Source organism: Marmota monax, unplaced genomic scaffold, assembly GCF_021218885.2.
Source record: "Marmota monax isolate L192 unplaced genomic scaffold, Marmota_monax_Labrador192_F-V1.1 WCK01_AAM20220418_F8-fsc00188, whole genome shotgun sequence".
In the NCBI taxonomy this organism is placed as follows: domain Eukaryota; kingdom Metazoa; phylum Chordata; class Mammalia; order Rodentia; family Sciuridae; genus Marmota; species Marmota monax.
This window is the reverse complement of record NW_026692655.1, coordinates 3,095,873-3,104,102: the sequence shown is the minus strand read 5'-3', so window position 1 is coordinate 3,104,102 and position 8,230 is coordinate 3,095,873.

The window sequence follows — 8,230 nt, the reverse complement described above, 5'->3', positions numbered from 1 at the left end:
GTTCATTGGTAAAAAGAGCAGGCAGCTAAATGGTAGCATTGAGAGCCATCATTTATTAAACACCTACGGTACTTTGTGCTGAGCGCTGAGCTAAGTTCTTTGCCTAGATTTTCTGATTAACCCCTATGAAACAGGAACTAATTATTATCTTCATTTTATATATGTAAAAAATGGAGTTCAGATCAATAACTTGTTCAAACATCTGGCAAATCAGGGATTCAAACCAGATTTAAGGAGCACCAGAGTCCAAGTGCTCAACTACTACAGTCAACCTCCTTGTAAATCCTCTTTTAGCTCTGACATTCATAGATTCCAGGCCACACAGCTCCCACCCCACACACACACACACTACTTATATGCATTTTACTTAATCAAGAGGTTTTTTTTTTTTTTTAGTTGTTGATGGACCTTTATTTTATTTTTATGTGGTGCTGAAGATCAAACCCAGTGCCTCACATATGCTAGGCAAGCGCTCTACCACTGTGCTACATCCCTAGCCCCAATCAAGAGCTTTTTTATTGTATATAAACTGTTTTAAGAAGTTTATCTCAGCTTGTTTGTCCTGATATGAGGGAGTTATTTTGGATTTCTAGGCTCAAGACTGTTCTATGACTGCTGTTGCTATCTGATTTCATTCAAAATCTAGGTGGGTGTTTTCATATAAAATCTTTTTTTTTAATATTTATTTTTTAGGTATAGATGGACACAATACAATGCCTTTATTTTTGTGTGGTGCTGAGGATCGAACCCGGGTCCCACCGGTGCAAGGCAAGCGCTCTACCACTGATCCACAACCCAGCCCTAAAATCTTTTTTTTTTTTTTTTAATATTTATTTTTTAATTTTCGGTGGACACAACATCTTTGTTTGTATGTGGTGCTGAGGATCGAACCTGGGCCGCAGGCATGCCAGGCAAGCGTGCTACCGCTTGAGCCACGTCCCCAGCCCCCCAGCCCTAAAATCTTATTTTTATTTATTTATTTATTGGAACCAGGGATTGGACTCAGGGGCGCTTAACCACTGAGCACATCCCAAGCACCTTTCACTTTTTATTTTGAGACAGGATCTCACTGAGTTGTTTAGAGTCTTGCTAAGTTGCTGAGGTTGGCTTTGAACTTGAGATCCTCTGTTGCTGAGATTACAGGGGTGCACCATCACACCCAGCTAAAATATGATTCTTAATTCCTTCCCTGGTCATTTTTCCCCAGTTTCTTTGTTTCACATAATTTTATCTACCATGGAACCAGCATCCTAAAATCACCAATATAAATCCTCCTACTCAAGCATCACATGATCTGCTAGTTAACAACAACAACAAATCCAAGCCCAGTCACAACTGATCCAAATGAACCATCTAATATTGAATATTGAACACAGGGAATGTGTTTTTAACACCTAAAATCCCTAGGAGCTTAAAAGATCTCCCCTCCCTGGGCACACTGAGCTCTGGTGCCATGGTTGTGGGGATGAGGCACCAGAGCTCAGTGTGCCCACTGCCACCCCCACGCAGCCACTTGGCAGTCCTCTCCTTTGTCAAGTATGTCACTGATCCATCTCTAAATTGAATCTGCTTTTCATCTTGCAAAATGAGGAGACAGTATCTTGAGGTCCGTGCTGCCTGCCCAGCACCCAGTGCCACCACTGTACAACTGTAGGAACTGCTTCCCCCTGACTGCCTTCCTCACTAGCACCCAGGCTTAGAATACAGGGTGCTCCACTGGACCATTGCCTTGGGATTGCCCAAAGCACCTGGCATCCAGCTCCCCACACCTCCTAGACCATCAGCTACCTCATTCATGCTGTCAATCAAGTCACTGGGGTCAGGGCCATTAGGAGGAGGGCCAGACTCTACCTTCATACTGGTTACATTGCTGTAGGTAGAGGTGGGTGATTAATTAATTTCAGGTTGCAGAAAATAATAAATTGACAGAGAAATGGGGGGATGGCTTTGTTTTAGATAGGGTCATCAGGGCAGGCCTCTTGGAGGAGAGAAAACCATTGAATGATGAGTCCTTGAGAAGGTCTGGGGAAAGAGTACTCCAGAAAAGAGAAGCATAAGTTCCAAGGCCCCTCCAGGTGGGAGAGACTGGGTTTTTCAAGTAACTGAAAGTGTGGCTAGGAGACTCCCCTATTCCTGTTCTTCCCTTTTAGCTGGTCCAAATACTTCCCCATCACTGTCTCCATGAATGGTAGATCAGTCCTGGGAAGGAGTCAGGTTAAGAATTGAAATCTGTAGTGCAGATATGGGGAACCGAGGCCTGATCACCTGGGGTAGCTGGGACTCAAAGCCACCTCCCCTGACTCCTTGCTGAGAGCTGAATTCTCCGGCCCACCTAGAACCTGCTGTCTTTCTGCTCAAGGACTTCAAAACCTCTCACCTTGGCCACCTGAGGAACCATCTCCAGGAACTGGAGTGGGGTCAGGAGACAACCAGTGCTCCCATGTAGTGGCAGGGAGAGAGAGACCTGAACTCCAGAAGCAGATCAAGGCAGCTCTGTTGATTAGTTTCTGGCAAGGAGGAGGCAACCCGAACAGAAAGCCAGGTGAAAGTAAGGCCAAGAAACACTCCCCCAGGCCACGATTCCAAAACAGCGCCAGAGCCTCAGGGGTGCAGCTCTCCATTCTTGGGTGGATCTTGAGACAAAAACCTCAATTGATGTTACAAATGAGAACTTGAGTGCTTGGCCCAGGAGGGGAGGGTCCTATTGAAGCAATTATGACTGAACTACAAAGAGAGCCCAGAATACGCATCATTACCGAGCAGACACTGGAAAACCCTTCATGTCTATTATCTCAATCTTCACCCCAACATTTAGGTAGTTTATTTGTTCCCTGTCATGGCAATGATAAATAACCACGAACTTGGTGATGTTAAAACAACATACATTTATTATCTTATGGTCTTGCAGGCCAGAAGCACTAAAATCCAGGTGCATATCCCTTCTGGAAGCTAAGGGAAGAGTCGGCTTCCTTGCCTTTTCAGCACCTAGAGGCCATCTACATTCCTTGGCTGGTACCCTTCCTCCATCTTTTTTTATTTTTTGGTACTGGGGATAGAACCATTGAACTCAGGGGTGCTTCACCACTGAATTACATCCCAGCCCTTTTTATTTTTGAGACAGGGTCTCACTAGGTTCCTGAGGGTCTCACTAAGTTGTCAATGGTCTCTGTAAATTGCTGAGGCTGGCCTTGAACTTGAGATCCTTCCTCCATGGTCTGAGGACACAACTCTACCCTGTGCTTCTGCCCTTACATCTTTTTCTGGTTTTGACACTCTGGCCTCCATCTTCTAAGGGCTGTTGTGATATCACTGGACCCACATGGATAATCTAGGATAATCTTCCTAGTTCAAAACTCTTCGTCTGCAAAGTCCCCATGGCCAGGTGAAGTAGCAGAGTTGCGGGTTCTGGGAATTACCTCATGGACATCTTAGAGGGAGGGATTATGTTGTCTACCGTGGGTAGGTACAATGACCATTTCCATTTTAAAGATGAAGAACCAGGCTGGGTGTGGTGGTACATGCCAATAATCCCAGCAACTCGGCAACCTGAGGCAAGAAGATTGCAAGTTCAAGGCCAGCCTCAGCAATTTAGCAAGGCCCTGAGCAACTTAGTGAGACTCTGTCTTGCTATTTTTATTAAATAAAAATAAAAAGATCTGAGATGTAGCTCAGTGGTAAAGCATTCCTGGGTTTAATCCCCAAAACCAAAAAAAAAAAAAAAAAAAGATGATGAAATAAAAGGTCAGAGAACTAAATAGACTGAATAACTTGTTCAATGTCCCACAGCAGCAAAGCCAGGAATCCACACAAGTGGCTCAGTTCCAGACCTGCATATTCTCTCTCTCTCTCTCTCTCTCTCTCTCTCTCTCTCTCTCTCTCTCTCTCAGGGGTGGGGAAACACTGGGGCACTTTACCACTGAACTGCTTTCCCAGTCCTTTTTACTTTTTATTTTGAGATAGGGTCTCCTTAAGTTGCTGAGTTAGGCCTCAAATTTGAGATCCTTCTGCCTCAGACCCCCAGATCTTTGGGAATACAGTGTGCATCCCCACGCCTGGCTCTCCTGTTCTTTTAAAGCTTAGGGTTGATTCAGTCCTTAGGCCCTGTAATGTGCCACCCTGTCCTTGGATGGCTGGGGAAGGGGAGGTTTACAGAGCTCAGTGTTCAGTGTGGATAGCCAGGGCCTTTCTCCCAACTTCAGGCCCAGGCTAAGGGCAGCTGGGGCCTGCTCCAAATCTCTAGAGGCAGGGCGGGGGATTATGTATCAAAACTCTCAAATGCACCCTTTGTGTGTCTGGCTCAGAGTCAAGGCTGCCCAGCTAAGGAGGCCAGGCATTGGAGACTGGCTCAGCCTGCAGCCTTGTTACTGTATCTTTCCCCAGGCAGTCCCTTCCATTGGCTGGAGGGCACAAAAGTCCCATTGTCATCTGACTCTTGGTCCCCTGGGTAGAATGGCCACTGACCAGGGCAAGGCCAAATACAGAGGAGAGTGGAATTTGACTTCAGTGCCCCTCCCGCTCCCAGTACTCCCCATGAGATGCTCTCCCTCTGAAGGCCTTTGATCCTCCAACTCGCCCGGACCATTTACTTAGTCTATCAGGTAGAAGAGTTCGGGATTCGCTAAGCACATTTTATGCTTGGGCAGACAGAGGAACTTGCCCAAGGCCACACAGCTGGCCCACAGGGGAGCTGAAATGAAAGGCCCCAATCTCAACACTCAGTGGAGACTCCACTGCACCAGCTGCCTCCACCCAGGGCCCCAGGGAGAGCTTGCTGAACCACTTGCTTCTCGGGGACCAGTGGTTGGCTATGTGTTGGCCAAACCTTCTTGCTCTACACACAGCCACCCCAAGGAGAAGCGTTAAGTGAGTTCAGGTCTGGGTTCTGCTCCTTGTAGGACCTGTGACCTAAGGCCCTAGAACTAGTCTGACTTGGGCAGCTCACCTTTTCTCTCTCAACCAGGGTTTCCTTACCTGTGTGTGATTACAATACTTCATCTCCTGGGTACAAAGTCAGCATTAAGGTTCAAGTGGACCCAGGCATGGTGGTGCAGGCCTCATGCCTGCAATCCCAGCTACTTGGGAGCCAGGGGAGAAGGATCACAAGTTCAAAGCCAGTCTCAGCAACTTAGTGAGACTGTAAGCAACTCAGAGAGACCCTGGCTTCAAACAAAATATTTTAAATAGGGGCTGAAGATGTGGCTCAGGGGTTAAGTACCCCTGAGTTCAATCCCTGGTATTCACCCGCCCCCCGAAAAAAAAAAAAAAGATTCAAGTGGACATGGATTTTGGAGGCTCAACTAATACAAAAAAGAAAGTTTAAGAGGTCCAGCTTTGGAGTCAGGTCTCTGGGGTTGGGTCCTGGGCCAAGTTATTTAACTCCAGAAAATTTGAGGCATATTATTTAAACTCCAGCCTCAGTTTTCCTCAAGTATAAAGTACTGCCCTCCCCCCACATTATGAGGTTCTCATAGGATTAAATGAAATAATACATGTAATAGATTTAGTTCACTGTTGCATGCATGCCCTAAGCACTTCATAAATGTTAGTGATCTTATGATTACATCATCTAATTTGAAATTTCCCAGTCTGTATGTTCCACAAAACAATAGTCCTATAACATCCCTGGTTCAAATAAATTTGGGACATGAGACATCCATCACCTTCCTCATGGATATTTCTGAAGCACCTTAAAACTCTAAAGGCTTGCCAGGTGCAGTGGCACATGCCTATAATCCCAGCGGCTCTGGAGGCTGAGGCAGCACGATTGAAAGTTCAAAGCCAGCCTCAGCAACTCAGTGATACCCTGTCTCTAATTAAAATACTTTTTAAAAAGGGGCTGGGGATGTGACTCAGTTCAAGTGCCTCTGGACTCAATCCCTAGTACTAAAAAATTAATTAAGCAATTAATTAAATAAATAAAACACTAAAGTCTCTGAAAAGGTGTGCAGAAAAGAAAACTTTTCTAAGGTTTGGACTCTGTCTAACCTATCCCAGATCCTTCTTTTGAATGAATTTCTGAATTCATCCCACAGGACTTGTGTTTTATGACAAACTCCTTGAGAAATGTCTCTTTTAAACGTAAATTTTTTAGTTTTAGCTGGACACAATATCTTTATTTTACATTTATGTGGTGCTGAGGATCAAACCCAGTGCCTCGTGCATGCTAGACGGGCACTCTACCACTCAGCCACCACCCCAGCCCCGAGAAATGTTTATTTGATCCAATGCCAAGAAACTGAAGTTTAGAAAGAGCAGTGGCCTGTCCTGGGTCATCCTGCCCAGTAGCCCATAAACAGCAGAGCTGAGGCCCAACTCAAGCTCACGAATCCTTTGGCCTGTTGCACTTTCTAGTAAATCACACTAAGAAAATGTCTTCCACTGTTGATGTGGATAAGCGCTGACGAAACATTAAAGATTTGTGTTGTTGGTTTCATAGCCCTTTAGCCTTCTCCAGGGCTCTGTACCCAGGACTCTGTTGGTGCAGGGCTCCCTGGGCAGGGTTGGAGGAGCTCGGCAGTGGATTGGTTCTGTCTCCCCACCCCTGGTCTGTAATGCCTTAGCTGCTGGTCCAGGTCCAGGTCCAGGGAACACTCACAGGCAGGCACCAATTTTCTTCGGAAACCCCACAGGCCTGGAAACCTTTTCTGCAGGGAGGATGAAAGCAGCCCCAGAGCCCAACCCTGACAGCGTGGCAGCGCTTACACGTTCCCTGACGTGGCCCACAAACCAAACCTCTCTTCAGTCTCAGCATCTGTGAGGCCAGGGACGTGGCAGCCCTGGCCATGTGACTCAGCCCACAGGCAGCCTGGGGGCGACATTCTTGTCTGTCCTCTCTTCTCAGGATCCCAGGTGCAGAGGAGGAAGGGAGATGGGGATTAGGTGACTCAGGCCCTCCCACTTCTCTACCACCCATCTCTTCTCTCCTCCTGCCCTCCTGCCCCATCATCTCTCCCCACTCCTGTACCTTTCCTCAGGAGCTCCTGGCATGGAGTCTTCAAGATTCTCCATGTCGGTGGTTTTCAAGCTTTCTGGGTACCACTAGACGTGCCACTCTGAAAGCCTAAAGGCCTAAAATAATGAGGCCAGGGGAGGCCTTGAGGACCTTAACTCTGCTTTGACCCAAGAACTATCTCAATCTATTTGCCTAAAAATTTTCACGTCTAAAAATTATTTTACTATTTAAAAAAAGAAGTTCGCCATACATTGGAGAAAAGACAGCCTCTTCAACAAATGTTGCTGGGAAAACTGGAAATCCATATGCAACAAAATGAAATTAAATCTGTATCTCTCACCATGAACAGAACGCAACTCAAAGTGGGTCAAGGACCTAGGAATTAAACTAGAGACCCTGCATCTAATAGAAGAAAAAGTAGGCCCTAATCTCCATCATATCGGATTAGGCCCTGATTCCTTAATAAGACTCCTATTGCACAAGAATTAAAATCAATAATTAATAAATGGGATGGATTCAAACTAAAAAGCTTCTTCTCAGCAAAAGAAATAATCAGTGAGGTGAATAGAACCTATGGCTTGAGAACAAATTTTTGCCACGTGCATATCAGATAGAGCACTAATCTTTAGGGCATATAAAGAACTCAAAAAGCTAAACACAAAAGAAACAAATATTCCAATCAATAAATGGGCCAAGGAACTGAACAGACACCTCTCATAAGGTGATATACAATCAATCAACAAATATATGAAAACACGTTCAACATCTCTAGCAATTAGAGAAATGCAAATTAAAACTACTCTAAGATTTCATCTCACTCCAGTCAGAATGGCAGCTATTAAGAATACAAACAACAATAAGTGTTGACAAGGATGTGGGGAAATTGGCACATTCATACATTGCTGGTGGGACAGCAAAATGGTGCAGCCAATATGGAAAGCAGTGTGGAGATTCCTTGGAAAACTGGGAATGGAATCACCTCTTGACCCAGCTACCCCACTCCTAGGTCTATACTCAAAGAACTTAAAAACAGCAAACTACAGGGACACAGCCACATCAATGTTTATTGCAGCACAATTCCCAGTAGTTAAACGTGGAACCAACCTAGATGCCCTTCAGTGGACAGATGGATAAAGAAAATGTGGTATTTATATACAATGGAATATTACTCAGCAATAAAAGAGAATGAAATCATGGCATTTGCAGGTTAACGGATGGAGTTGAAGAATATAATGCTAAGTGAAGTTAGCCAATCCCAAAAAACCAAATGCCAAATGT